The sequence below is a fragment of the Vombatus ursinus genome, unplaced genomic scaffold (assembly GCF_900497805.2).
Source record: "Vombatus ursinus unplaced genomic scaffold, bare-nosed wombat genome assembly UNPS02015024.1, whole genome shotgun sequence".
Lineage (NCBI taxonomy): Eukaryota > Metazoa > Chordata > Mammalia > Diprotodontia > Vombatidae > Vombatus > Vombatus ursinus.
The window spans coordinates 544,137-558,376 of NW_020954802.1; the positions used below are offsets into that span (position 1 = coordinate 544,137).

The 14,240-nt window shown below is 36.8% G+C and overlaps 1 pseudogene; it reads left to right on the forward strand.

Annotated features, from left to right (window-relative positions):
* The first annotated feature begins 581 nt into the window (after positions 1–581).
* On the forward strand, positions 582–1,715 carry LOC114030877 (annotated as a pseudogene).
* Positions 1,716–14,240: the final 12,525 nt, after the last annotated feature.

Genomic DNA, 14,240 nt, shown 5'->3' on the forward strand with positions numbered 1-14,240 from the left:
TCTATTATGTTGGGATGATCTCAAAAGAAGAACGGAAGGGTGATTAAAAAAAGATGCACTGAAATAAGGAGGAAGAGAAAGGAAGGATGGAGTAAATTAACATAAAAGAGGTGTGTAAGGAAGAATTTATACAATGGAAAGGAAAATAGGGCAGGGTAGCGGGCAATCCTTGAACCTCACTTTCATCTGAACTGGCTCAAAGAGAGAAGAATACACACACACAAAGTTGGGTATAGAAATTCATCTTGTCCAACAGGGAAGTAGGAAGGGAAAGGGCTAAGATAAGTTAGGGGGTGGGGAGGAATAAGATGGAGGGTAAATAAAGAGAGGTAAGGATCAAGATCAAAATAGATTCTAGAGGAGGGGTCAGGGGAAAGAAGAGAAGAATAAATACAAGAAAATAAGATGGAGGGAAATACACAGTTAGCAATCATAACTGTGAATGTGAACATCGATAAAATGGAAAATGACAGCAGAATGGATTAGAAACCAGAATGTTATATGTTGTTTATGCTTGAAACAGAAAGATACAGTAGCTGTGAGCTCTTCCACCCAGCCCTGCCTCCAGGCGTAGCACCACCTCCTCTCTCTCTTAAGGGTTTAAACTTGCCACTTCAAAGTTCGCCAAGGATGATGATATTGCTCCTCTCCTTGTTGACAATGGCTCTGGAATGTGCAAAGCTGGCTTTGCAGGAGACGACACCCCTCGGGCTGTCTTTCCTTCCATTGTTGGGTGCCCCAGATATCAGGGTGTGATGGTGAGTATGGACCAGAAAGACAGCTACATGAGGGATGAGGCCCAGGGCAAGAGAGGTATTCTGACCCTGAAGTACCCCATTGAACATGGTATTGTCACCAACTGGGATGACATGGAGAAGATCTGGCATCATACTTTCTACAATGAGCTCCATGTGGCCCTTGAAGAACACCCTGTGCTGCTGAGAAAAGATGACCCAGATTATGTTTGAGACCTTCAACACCCCAGCCATGTACATTGCCATCCAGGTGTGCTGTCTCTGTATGCCTCTGGTCGTACCACTGGTATTGTGATGGACTCCGGTGATGATGTGACCCACACTGTGCCCATCTATGAAGGTTATGCCCTTCCCCACACCATCCTCCATCTAGATCTGGCTGGCCGTGATCTTATGGGCTACCTCATGAAGATCCTGACCGAGAGACGGTACAAGTTTCACTACCACAACTGAGAGAGAAATCATGCATGACATCAAGGAGAAGCTGTGTTATGTCACCCTAGACTTTGAGCAGGAGATGGCCACTGCTACATCTAGCTCCTCTCTGGAAAGGAGCTATGAGCTCCCTGATGGTCAGGTTATCACCAATGACAACAAGAGATTCCAATGCCCAGAAGCTCTCTTTCAACCATCTTTCTTAGGTATGGAATCCTGTGGAATCCATGAAACTATCTTCAACTCAGTCATGAAGTGTGATGTTGACATCCATAAGGATTTGTGTGCCAATACCGTATTGTCTGGTGGTACCACCATGTACCCAGGCATTGCTGACAGGATGCAGGAGATTACAGCCCTAGCTCCTAGCACAATGAAAATCAAGATCATTGCTCTGAGCACAAATGATCTGGCTGGATTGGAGGCTGCATCCTGGTGGCTCTTTCCACCTTCCAGCAGATGTGAATCAACAAGCAGGAGTATGATAAATCTGGGCCCTCCATCGTCCACCACAAATACTTCTAATGGACTGTTTGTGGAGTTTTTTAAAAAAAAATTTTTGTTTTTTGTTAAAGGGTGTGACATGATAATTGCCCCCCCAAAAAAGAGATGATATTGGCATGGCTTTATTTGTTTTTTTTTTGTTTTGTTTTGTTTTGTTTTTGCTTTTTTGGTGCTTGACTCAGGATTTAAAAACTGAAACAGTATGAGCAGTCTAAGTATGTTGGATGCAAACATCTCCAAAGTTCCACAGTATGTCTTCAGGACTCTCTGATTGTACATTTGGTTTTTTTTAATAAACATTCCAAATATTGTGTAATGCATTGTTACAGAGTTACAAGCCTCTATGAAGGCTGTTCTCTGCTAGAGAAAAGGAGCTACATAACAAAAATCCAGATGGGGAGGGGAGGGGGGAAGGTACTAGTATTGCTTTACCTGTAAATTATGTAATCCTTTAAAAAAAAATTTTGTATCTTCCGCCTTAAAAAAAAAAAAGAAAGATAAGCAGAGAGTTAAAATAAGGGGCTGGAGCAGAATCTATTACGCTTCAGCTGAAGTAAAGAAATGATGAATACAGAGAAATATGGAAAGATCTACATGAACTGATACAGAGTAAAGAAGGTAAAGCCAAAAAAAAAAACCACCCTAAAACAAAACGATATACAACAATGGCTACAACAATATAAACAGAAAGAACAACCATACACAAAAAAAATCAAAAGTGAAATTTGCAAAATTATGAAAAACAAGCGTGACTGCAAAGGAGAGATATGAGGGGACACTCCCAACCCACCCTTTCAAAGAGGTGGGAGGTCCACAGATATTGCATATTGCATGTGCTTTCAGAATTTTTTCAATGTATTAATTGTGATGATTTTTTTTCCTCTTCTTTTTCTTTTCTTTCATCTTTAAAAAATACTATATGTTATATGGGGCTTTCTGGAGGGGGAAGAGGTGGGATACTAGCAAAATCTATGTTAATGTTAAAAACAAGACATCAATAAAAATATTTTTAAAATCCACAGCATTTCTATATAATAATAATAAATCCCAAGAAGCAAAAATAGAAGGGGAAAATCCCATTCCAAATAATAACACAATGAATAAAATTTTTGGAGATTGACCTCTCAAAGCTCATAAAAGACTTGTACAAATTCAATTGCAAAGTGTTCCATAAATAAAGAACACCTTAAGTAGCTGGAAGAATGGCTGGGCCATGTCAATAGAATAAAAATCACAATATTACCAAAGTTAATTTATGCCTTTAATGCTATACCAATCAAATTATCAAAGAGATACTTTATAGAACTTGATAAAATAATAACAAAAATTCATTTGGAAAAATAAATAGAATAAAATGGAAAAAAATAATAGGATAGAATAATAGAATGGAATAGAAAATAGAAAAATAATAGAATAGAATAATAGAATCATGAAAAATAATAGAATCATGGAAAATAATGAAAAGAAGTGGGGGAAAGGGAGGAAAATAATACTTCCATACCTTAAGCTACATTATAAAGCAGGAGTCATTAAAACCATCTGGTCCTGGTTAAAAAAAAAATAGAGAAATAGATCAATGGAACAGACTAGGCAAGGGAGAATCAGAAATAATGGAACTCAATAACTCAGCTTTCAATAAACCAGAAAACATAAATTACTTAGGAAAAAAACTCTCTGTTTGATTAAAAACGACAACAACAAAACCTGTTGGGAAAACAGGAAAGCAGCCTGGCATAAATTAAGCTTATATCAACACCGTATACCATATTCCACAATACATTATTTTTTTAAATTTTGAATTATCAACAATCACTTCCATAAGCTTTTGAGTTTTAAATTTTTCTCCCTCTCACTCCCCACCTCCCTCCCCAAGATGGTGCGCAATCTGATATAGGCTATACATATACATTCCTATTAAACATATTTTTACATTAATCATGTTGTAAGTAAGAATTAGAGCCAGTAGGAGAAACTACCAGAAGAGGAAACAAAACATGACAGAAGAAAAAAAAAGAGCAAACAGTATGCTTTGATCTGCATTCAAACTCCACAGTTCTTTCTTTGGATGCGAATAGCATTTTCCATCATGAGGCCTTTGGAGATGTCTTAGTTCCTTGTATTGCTGAGAAGAGTTAAGTCTATCAATATTAGTCATCGCACAACATGGCTGTTACTCTGTACAACGTTCTCCTGGTTCTGCTCATTTCACTCAGCATCAGACCATACATAATACATTCTAAATGGATACATGACTTTAATCTTATAAAATATACTATATAAAATTATAAGAAAAGCCAATCCCATACCTCTCATAGCCATGCAGAATAGTTGTATTCTTAACCATGGATAGGGGCAGTTACAAAAGATAAAATAAATAACTTTGATTACATGAAACTGAAAAGCTTCTATACAAACAAAATTAATGTCCTTATGATAAGAAGGGTCTAATGAGTAAAAAAAACATAAAATTTCTCTGATAAGGGTTTGGTATTCAAGATATGTAAACAATTAACAGATAATTATATGTAAGACCAAAAGCCTTTCCCTAATCGATAAGTGGTCAAAGGACACGAACAAATAGTTCTCAAAAGAAGAATCACAAACTATTAACAACCATATGAAAAAATGTTCCAAATCATTGATAATAAAAGAAATGCACATAAAAAACAACTCTGAGGCTCATACTCTGAAAATTAGCAAGGATGACAAAAGTTGGCAATAGTCAGTGTTATGGGAGTTGTGGGAAGATAGGCACACTGGTACATTGTTGGTAGAGCTGTGAATAAGTACAGCCATTTGGGAAAGCAATTTAGAATTACACAAATAAGGTGACTAAAATATCTATACCATTTGATCCAGTGAATACATTACTTGGTTTATACCCCAATGAGGCTATTGATAAGAAGAAAGCCCCTATATACCCCAGAGTATTCATAGCAGCCCTTTTTTTTTTTTTTAGCAAAGAATTGGAGACAGAGTGGATGCCCATCAACTGGGGAATGGTTTAACAAATTGTGGTACCTGAATTTAATGGAATATTACTATGCGGTAAGAAATGACACATGTGACAAATATAGAGAAGCATGAAAAGATTTACATGAACTAATTCAGAAGGAAGTAAACAGAGCCAAGAAAACAATACACATAGTAATTATCACGATGTAAATGAAAAGAAGAGCCACACAGACAAAAAAAATCAAAAGTGAATATTGCAAAATAACAAAGAATAAGTATGGCTACAAAGAAAAGATATGAAAAAAAAACCCATCCTACCCTGCTGCAAAAGTGAGAGGTCAATAGATGTGATATAGTGCACATACTTTCAGACTTTTTAAAATGAATTGATTGGTTCTACTGATTTTTCCCCTCTGTTTCCTTTTTTTCTTTCTTTAAAAATATGATTTGTTAAACGGGATGGCTATCTGGGAGGAGGAGGGGGAAGGATACTGGAGGAAATTATGGTAATGTCAAAAAAGACATCAATGAAAACTTATTTTTTAAAATTTTGAAAGAACTGGTGGGTAGAAGAATAAATTACGGAAACAATAGAAAATTTCATCAAAGAAAATGACAATAATGAGACAACATATGAAAACTTATGAAATGTAGGTAAAGCAGCCCTTAGGGGAAAATTCATATATCTAAATGCTTTCATTAACAAAAGTAAAAAGAACAAATTCATGAAATGGGCATGCAACTAAAAAAAAAAAAAGACTGGAATGACAATAAAGCAAAACTGCCCAACTAAACAATATAGCAGAAATTCTGAAATTCAAAGAAGAGATTAAGAAAAATTGAAAGCAAGAAACCTCATTGAATTGGTAAATAAAACTAGCAGCTGTTTTTTTGAAAGGGAAAAAAACCTAATAAAATAGATCAACAGTGATCTGATTTTTTAAAGAGAGGAAAACTAAATTGTTCATATCAAAAATGAAAAAAGAAACTTCCCAATAATTGAAGAGGAAATAAAGTAAATTACCAGAAACTATTTTGCCCAATTATATGCCATTTTAAAATTCCATTTTATTTTATTTTCAATTCAAAAATCCCTCTCCCACCCATTGCTAAGGTAAGAAAAACAAAACTAGTTACAGATATGTATAGTCATACAAAACAAATTCCAGCAATCACCATGTTGTTTTTTTCGCTGCTTAACGTTTTTTTTATTTTTTAGAAGAAAAAAAAATTTTTTATCTCCTTCCTCCCCTCCATTGCCAAAAAAACCCCAAAAAAACAAACAAACAAAAAACAGAAGAGCGCTTCTTAAGCTCCTTTTCAGCATTTTAAGATGCTCATGAAAAATACTTCACGTTAAAACCGAAAGGAGGAACCCAAAGATTTGTCTCATTTGAAGATTCTTGGGCCAAGCCCTGCTGCTCAGTTTCTCAGAGAATAAGCCCAAGCCAGCAATTGAAAGGTAACACCATAAAACACCATAAGGCAGATGCTACTGTTAAGATACCTTTCTGCACTTGTCTACATCTAATCAAATATTTCAAGTGTTGTTGGTTAACCGGAAAAACCAAAGAAGAAGCTAGGAGAGGGAGGAAAGGAAAGAAGGAAGGAAGAAAAAAATGGAGGGAGGGAAGAAGGAAGGAGGGATGGAAGGAAGGAAGGTAGGAAGGAAGGAAGGAAGGAAGGAAGGAGGGAGAGGGGGAAGAAAGGAAGGAGGAAAGGAGGGAGGGAGGGAAGAAAGGAAGCAAAAAAGGAAAAAAAGAAAAAGAAAGAGAAGACAATATGCTTCAATCTGCATTCCGTGTCCATCAGTGCTCTATCTGGAGATGGGCAGCCTATTTCATCATGAGTCCTTTGTAACTGTGGTAAGTCATTATGTTGATCAGAGTTACTAAGATTTTTATAATTGATTATCATTACAATATTTTGTTACTGTGTAAATTGTTCTCCTGGTTATGTTCACTTCACTCTTCATTAGTTTATATAAGTCATTCCAGGTTTTTCCAAAAGCCTTCCTGTCATCATTTCTTATAGCACAATAATATTCCATCACATTCATATACCATAACTGGTTCGACTTCCAGTTACTTGCCTCCACAAACAACCTGCTATAAATAGTTTTGTAAATATGTGCCCTTTTCCTCTTCCTTTGATCTCTTAATATTTGAATTAGTGAATTAGTGTACCTGTTTTCCCACAGGCCCTCTAGCATTTGGCATTTTGCTTTTTAGTCCTCTTAGCCAATGTGATAGATGTGAGGTAGTATATGCCCAATAATATGCCAACAAAAATTATAGCTTAGAGGAAATGAATGAATATTTACAAAAATAAAATGCCTAGATTAATAAAAGAAGAAATAGATTACTTAAATAACCCAATATCAGAAAAAGAAATTGGACAAATCATAAATAAACTCCCAAAGGGGAAAAAAAACTCCAGGACCAGATAGATTTACAAGTGTATTCTATCAAACATTCAAAGAACAACCAATTCCAATATTACATAAACTGTTTGAAAAGATAGGAATAGTGATATCGAATAATAATAACTAGCATTAAATAGTGAAAAAATAAATATAAATTAAAATAAAATACCTGATAGCTATCTTTTCAGGCTTATTGCATGTTTAAAAAAAAAAAAAGATAGGAAAAGACAGAACCCTTCCATCCTCTTTATATGATACAGATACAGCTAAACCAGGGAGAGATAAACAAAAATCCCCAATAAACATTGATGCAAAAATTTTAAATAAAATATTAGCAAATAGGCTACAACATATGACCAAGGTGGGTTTAGAATTAGGAATGCAAAGTTCATTCAATATAAAGAAGCCAATAAACACAATAAACAATAATAATGACATAAACAATAAAAACTACATAATTATATCAATAAATGCTTATTTATTTTGGCAAAATCCAACACCCATGTCTATAAAAAATACTAGAAATGCTAGGAATAAGTGTGCTTTTCTTTAACATAGTAAACAATATTTCTTTAAAATAAAAAGTAAACATAAATGTAACGAAGAACATTTAGAGGCCTTTTTAATAATATCGGGATAAAATAAGAATGTGCATTATCACCACTACTATTTCACATAATGCCAGAAATACTAGCGATCGCAATAAGACAAGAATGAGAAATTGAAGGAATAAACGTAGACAATGAGAAAACAAAATTATCACACCCCCTTAATGTTAGTGCCTTTCCTCTATTAGCTCCCACTTATCATACATACACACACATAGACCTAAATTTATCCTATATATGTATGTGTATGTATATATATACATGTTTATTATGTGCGTATATTGCTTGTACATAACTGTTTGCCCTTATTGTCTCCATTAGACTGAGCTCTTTGAAAACAGGTGCTGTTTTTTGTTTTTCTTTGTATCCCCATGCTTAGCACATAGTAGATTCTTAATAAATGCTTGTTGGTGTTTTTGCAGATGATATGATTCATTTAGAAAATTTGACATTTTGCAGAGGATATGATTAACTTAGAAAAACCTAAAGAGTCAAGCAAAATTAATTGAAACAATAAATTCATCAAAGTTGAAGCATGTAAAATAAATAGGTACAAAGCATTACCATTCCTATACGTTATCCCAAAAAATCCATCAGGAAGAGCTAGAAAGAGAAACTACATTCAAAATAACTACAGAGTATATAAAATATTTGGGAATCTATCTCTTAAGACATACCCAGGAATCCATACAAAACACTTTTTACAAAAATAAAGATTGAACTAAAGAATTGGGAAAATATTCGTTGTGAATGGATAGGTTGAGCCAATATGATAAAATGACGCTATTTAAATTAATTTGCTTATTTGGTGCCATACCAATCAAATTACCAGTGCTTTATTTTTTAGAGCTAGAAAAATAACAATGAAATTCATATGGAGGAATAAAAATTCAAGAATCTCAAAGGAAGTAATGAAAAAAGTGGAAAAGAAGGGGGCCTAGTAGTGCCTCATCTCAAACTATACTACAAAGCTGTAATCATCAAAACGATTTCATACTGGTTAAAAAGTACGGAAATCAGTCAGTGGAAGAGATTAAGCACGCAACATATGAATGGACAGAGTAGCCTAATGGCTGATAAATCCAAAAACACCAGTTATTAGGGCAAAGAGTCACTATTTGGCAAAAATTACTGGAAAAATTAAAAAGCAATCTAGCAGCTAATATAATGATAATAGCTAACATTTACATAGCACTTGCGATGTGCCAGGCATTGTGCTGAGCACTTGATGATTCTTATTTCTTTGATGACCACAACAATCCTGGCAGGTAGGTGTTATTATTATCCCCATTTTACAGTTGAGGAAACTGAGGCAAACAGAGGCAAAGTGATTTACCCAAGGTTGCACAGCTGCTCAGGCCTTCCAGACTCCAGGCCTAGCACTCTATCCACTGGGCCACCTAGGTGCCTAGTACTTAGCTAGCAGTAGTAATTAACTAGCAATTGGGTATAAATAAACACCTAAGACCAGATACCAAAATAAATTCCAAATGGATACGAGACTTACAGAAAAGGTGATGTCATAAGTAAAATTGAGGAACAAAAAATAGATCACAGAAGATAAAAAGGACAATTTTGATTATATAAAATTAACAAGTTTTTAGAAAGCAAAACCAATGCAGTTAAAATTAGAATGGAAACAGGTAAGTGGGGAAAAAAATCTTTGTAGTGAATTTCTCTGATAAAGGTTTTTCATCCAAGATATATAAGTAATTCAAATTTATAAGAGGATTTATAAATTTATATGTGATTCTAATTTATGGGGAAGGACCACTGCCCAGTACAAAATTGGTCGAGGGATTCATAGTTTTCAAAGCAAGAAATCTAATTCATCAACAATCATATAAAAAAAAATGTTACAAATCACTAATAAATAGAAGAATGAAAATTAAAGTACCTTTGAGGCTCCGCCTCATAACTATCAGATTGGCAAAGATTACAAAAGAGGAAAATGACAAGTTCAGGAGGGGCTGCAGGAAAACAGACATGCTGAAACACTGCTGGTGGAGCCGTGAATTGATATTCCAGAAAGCAATTTAGAATTCTGCTCAAAAAAGGCACTTATCTCTGCATGCCCTTTGATCCAGTAACACCATTACTAGGTAAAGAGGAAGCAAACGAGCTCCTCAAAGAGAGCAAAGAAAGAGGAAATGGATCTATAAATATGAAAATATTTCTAGTAGCTCTTTTCATAGCATCAAAAAACTGGAAACTTAGGGGATGCCCACCTATTGGAAAATGGCTAAATGAATTATGGTATACGAATACAATGGAATATTATTGTGTCATAAATGACAAAGTTGACGGTCTCAGAGAAAACTGAGAAATCCTCTACAAAATGATGCAAAATGAAGCAAGCAGAAGTAGGACAACATTTTAAAGGGGAAAAAATGAAAGATTCCAAAACTGATCGATGTAATGACAAATTACAATTTCCAGAAGACTGAAAATGAAGCACCCTACCTGCCTTCCATCAGAGAGGTGAAGAACTTAAAGTAAAGAATGGCACACTTATTTTTGGACGCGTCCAATGTGAGAATTTGCATATTTATTGTGAGGTCTTTCTTTTGCTTTTTTTATCGTGCAATTGGGGTGGCAGTGAAAATAAATTCTTGTTAATCAGAAAAAAGAGTAATAAAATGAAACTTGAGGGGGGAAAAACTTTACTATTAGTTGCTATTGAACTGAACATAACATTTCCTACATTCACGTTTTGCACATCTTCCTCATGCCTGGAACACTTTCCCTACTCATCTCTGCATCTCAGAATATTTATTTCTTCAAGGCTGAGTTCAGGTGGTCCTTCCTACCAGAAAATCCACCCCCCCCCCCGATTCCCAGGTTGTTAGAGCTCTTTCCTCCCTGAAATACATAGGATCATGTAGAGCTGAAAGAGACCTCCGAAGAGATCTAGTCCAACTCCTCTTATTTTACAAATAAGGAAACTAAGACTCAAAGTACTTAAGTGATGCCTATGGTCACACCCTTTAGACTTTAGTGGGATTTGAACCCAAGTTCTCTAACCACAAAGCTAATGTTCTTTTCACTATACCACACTACTTATCTGTTTACCTATTACATTTTCTTTTGTTGTTTTTCATTCATGTCTGACTCCATGACCCCATTTGGGGTTTCCTTGGCAAAGATACTGGAGTGGTTTGCCATTCCTTCTCCTGCTCATTTTACAGATGAGGAATCTGAGGCAAACAGGGGTAAGTGACTTGCCCAGGGTCACACGGCTAGAAAGTGTCTGGTTCTAATTCTTCTTTACAACATCACTAATGTGAAAATATGTTTAATAGGAATGTATATGTAGAGCCTATATCAGATTGTGCACCATCTTGGAGAGGGAGGTGAGGAGGGAGGGGGAGAAAAATTTAAAACTCAAAAGCTTATGGAAGTGATTGTTGATAATTCAAAATAAATTAATTAAAAATTAAAAAAAGAATGTCTTTACAGCAGATGCCTTGGCCCAGCGTTGTGCTGATAAATGTTTAACAACTGCAGGGAGGGGGTGGGGGTGGGAGGCAGGAATATATCCACGTTTTTTGATTTTTACTTTTTTTTGGAAGCAATGAGAGTTAAGTGACTTGCCCAGGGTCAGTTAGTAAATAAGTGTTAGTAAGTTAGTTGAGTGTCAAGTGTCTGGTCTGAGGCCGCATTTGAACTCAGGTCCTCCTGACTCTATGGCCAGTGTTCTATCCATTGTACCACCTAGCTGCCCCGATATCCACATTTTAAAGTTTAATCTGCATGGTTAACATTTTCGCCACCATTTTTTTAAGTCTAAGGAATCAACAAAACAAACAGTCAATACCTGATTTGTAGCATCTATTCATTTCTGAAATGTAAACGTTCACACTGAAAATTGAACAGCTCCCTCTCGGGAGTGGTTTGAGCTGCCTCTAGCACACCACTGACTTGGAGGGAGTGAAAGTGGAAGTTAGGTTACAGGGCTGTGTATGCATATGATTCTCAGGGCTGTGGGGTTTTTTCAAGCATCGGATGGGGGAGTCACCACCTTCTCATCCACCATCTGCCTCTTTGAGACACTGCCCAGCTGTCAACAGTAGGTAAGAGGTCAAAGGGAAACTGCCCAATTTACCTTGTCCTAGCGATGGCTGGTTCTTCCCTAGCTTAAATAGGTTTTCTGCGGCTGCTGCTCAGGTCTCTGGGGACATTCAGAAAATAATAATTGATATGATGAGCCCTTGCATGCAGGCAAAGTAAATTATTTCAGGGACTTACGGAAGTGTTTCTCTCTCTACCCTCAGCCTCCTAAAATCTCTTCTCAGCCCTGCTGGCTGATATCTGTGATACCTTTCCCAGGGATTGACAGGAAAAATCCTACTGAAAGAGGAAGTGATTAATGGTAGAACCTTTGCTGAGAATAGACAATAATAGGGAGGAGAGAGGAGGGGTAACTGAGGGGGTACCACTGACAGGGCTGGACAAGATCCTGAGTCATAAAGAGAGGAAGGAATGGGAGCTTCTTTTCCTTGTGGAGAGAAAGGTTTAGAGTCAGTGTGAGAGCAATAGGAAGTCCATAAGAACTAACTGTTTGATGCACTAAGTGGCACATACCCCAAGAAGGTTAAAGATAGAAACAAAGGTATTCATTCCTCTCCCAGATCACTAGCCCAAATGCATTCACAATTGCTCACAGTCTCAAAAACTCATCTCTTTTTTTTTTTTTGGCTAGGCAATGGGGTTAAGTGACTTGCCCAGGGTCACACAGCTAGTAAGTGTTATGTGTCTGAGGCCGGATTTGAACTCAGGTCCTCCTGATTTCAGGGTCTGTGCTCTATCCACTGTGCCACCTAGCTGTCCCATCAAAAACTCATCTCTGTCTCTGTTCCAGGATCTGGCTTTCTCCCTTAGCCATGGTCTCTGTTCACTTCCCTCACTATCAGCTCGAGTCTCTCACGTCTCTTCCACAGCAGTGGCAGCTGTGGCCACCCCAGCCACAGTCCTGGCCTCTTCCACCTACTTCATGGGGGGATGGCAATCTACAACCAATGGCAGTGGCCACTCTTCCCCATTGCCTTCCAGGAAGACATCCAGAAGTCCAACTCCAAGATCTGCAAAAGTAAAGCCAACCCTGAATGCCACAGAATGCAGATAACACTCTCCTCTATCCTAAGACTTTTTCTCCCATTATGGACTCGCCAATTCCTTCCCCAAATCTATCCAAGCTCATGTTCATTGCTTCCATGACACTACCTATCGATCTCATCCTCTGCTATCCCCTTTTCCTTTTGCCGTCAATCTTTCCCAACATCAGGGTCTTTTCCAATGAGCCCTGTCTTTTTTTATTATTTGGCCAAAGCATTTAAGCTTCAGCTTCAGTATTTGACCTTCCAGTGAATAGTTTGAATTAATTTCTTTAAGTGTTGGCTGATTTGATCTCCTTGCTGTCCAAGGGACTCTCAAAAGTCTTCTTCAGCACCACAATTCGAAAGTGTTGATTCTGTGGCGCTCAGCTTTCCTTGTAGTGCAACTCTCACAGCCCTACATTGCTGCTGGAAAAACCAGAACTTTGATTACATGGACCTTTGTTGGCAAAGTGATGTCTCTGTTTTTTACTATGTTGTCTAGATTTGCCATAGCTTTCCTTCCAAGGAGCAAGCATCTTTTAATTTCATTGCTGCAGCCGCCATCTGCAGTGATCTTTAAGCCCAAGAATATAAAATCTGACACTGCTTCCATTTCTTCTCCCTCTATTTGCCAGGAAGTGATGGGACCAGCTGCCAAGATCTTAGGGTGTTTTTTTATGTTAAGCTTCAAGTCAGCTTTTACACTCTCCTCTTTCACCCTCATCAAGAGACTTTTTAATTCTTCTTCACTTTCTGCCATCACAGTGGTATCATCTGCATATCTGAGACTGTTGATATTTCTCCAGGCAACTTTAATTCCAGCTTTTGATTCACCCAGCCTGGCATTTCATATGATGTACTCCACATGTTAAATGTAAGTTAAATAAATAAGGTGATAATATACAGCCTTGTCATACTCCTTTTCCAATCTTAAGCCAATGTTCCATGTTCAGTTCTAACTGTTGCTTCTTGACCCACGTACAGGTTCCTCAGGAGACAAATAAGATGATCTGGCACTCCCATCTCTTTGAGGACTTGCCATAATTTTGTTGTGATCCACACAGTCAAAGTCTTTAGTGCAGTCAACGAAGGAGAAGTAGATGTTTTTTTGGAACTCCCTTGCTTTCTCCATAATACAACAAATGTTGATAATTTGGTCTTTAGTTCCTCTGCCTCTTTGAAAAGTAGCCTGCTCTGGTAATTCTCAGTTCACATATTGCTGAAGCCTAGTTTGTGGAATCTTATGCATAACCTTGCTAGCGTGTGAAATGAATGCAATTGTTCGGTAATGCAAACATTCTTTGGCATTGCTCTTCTTTGGGACTGGACATCTTTGAAAATTTGTAGTATTTACCATATAGGTTTTCTTGAAATGGAAAGTTATTATTTTATATTGAATCCTCTTTTGTGTTCTGCTAAGTACGTGGAAGTGTTCTTTTTTTTTTCTTTTCTCGTTTTGTAT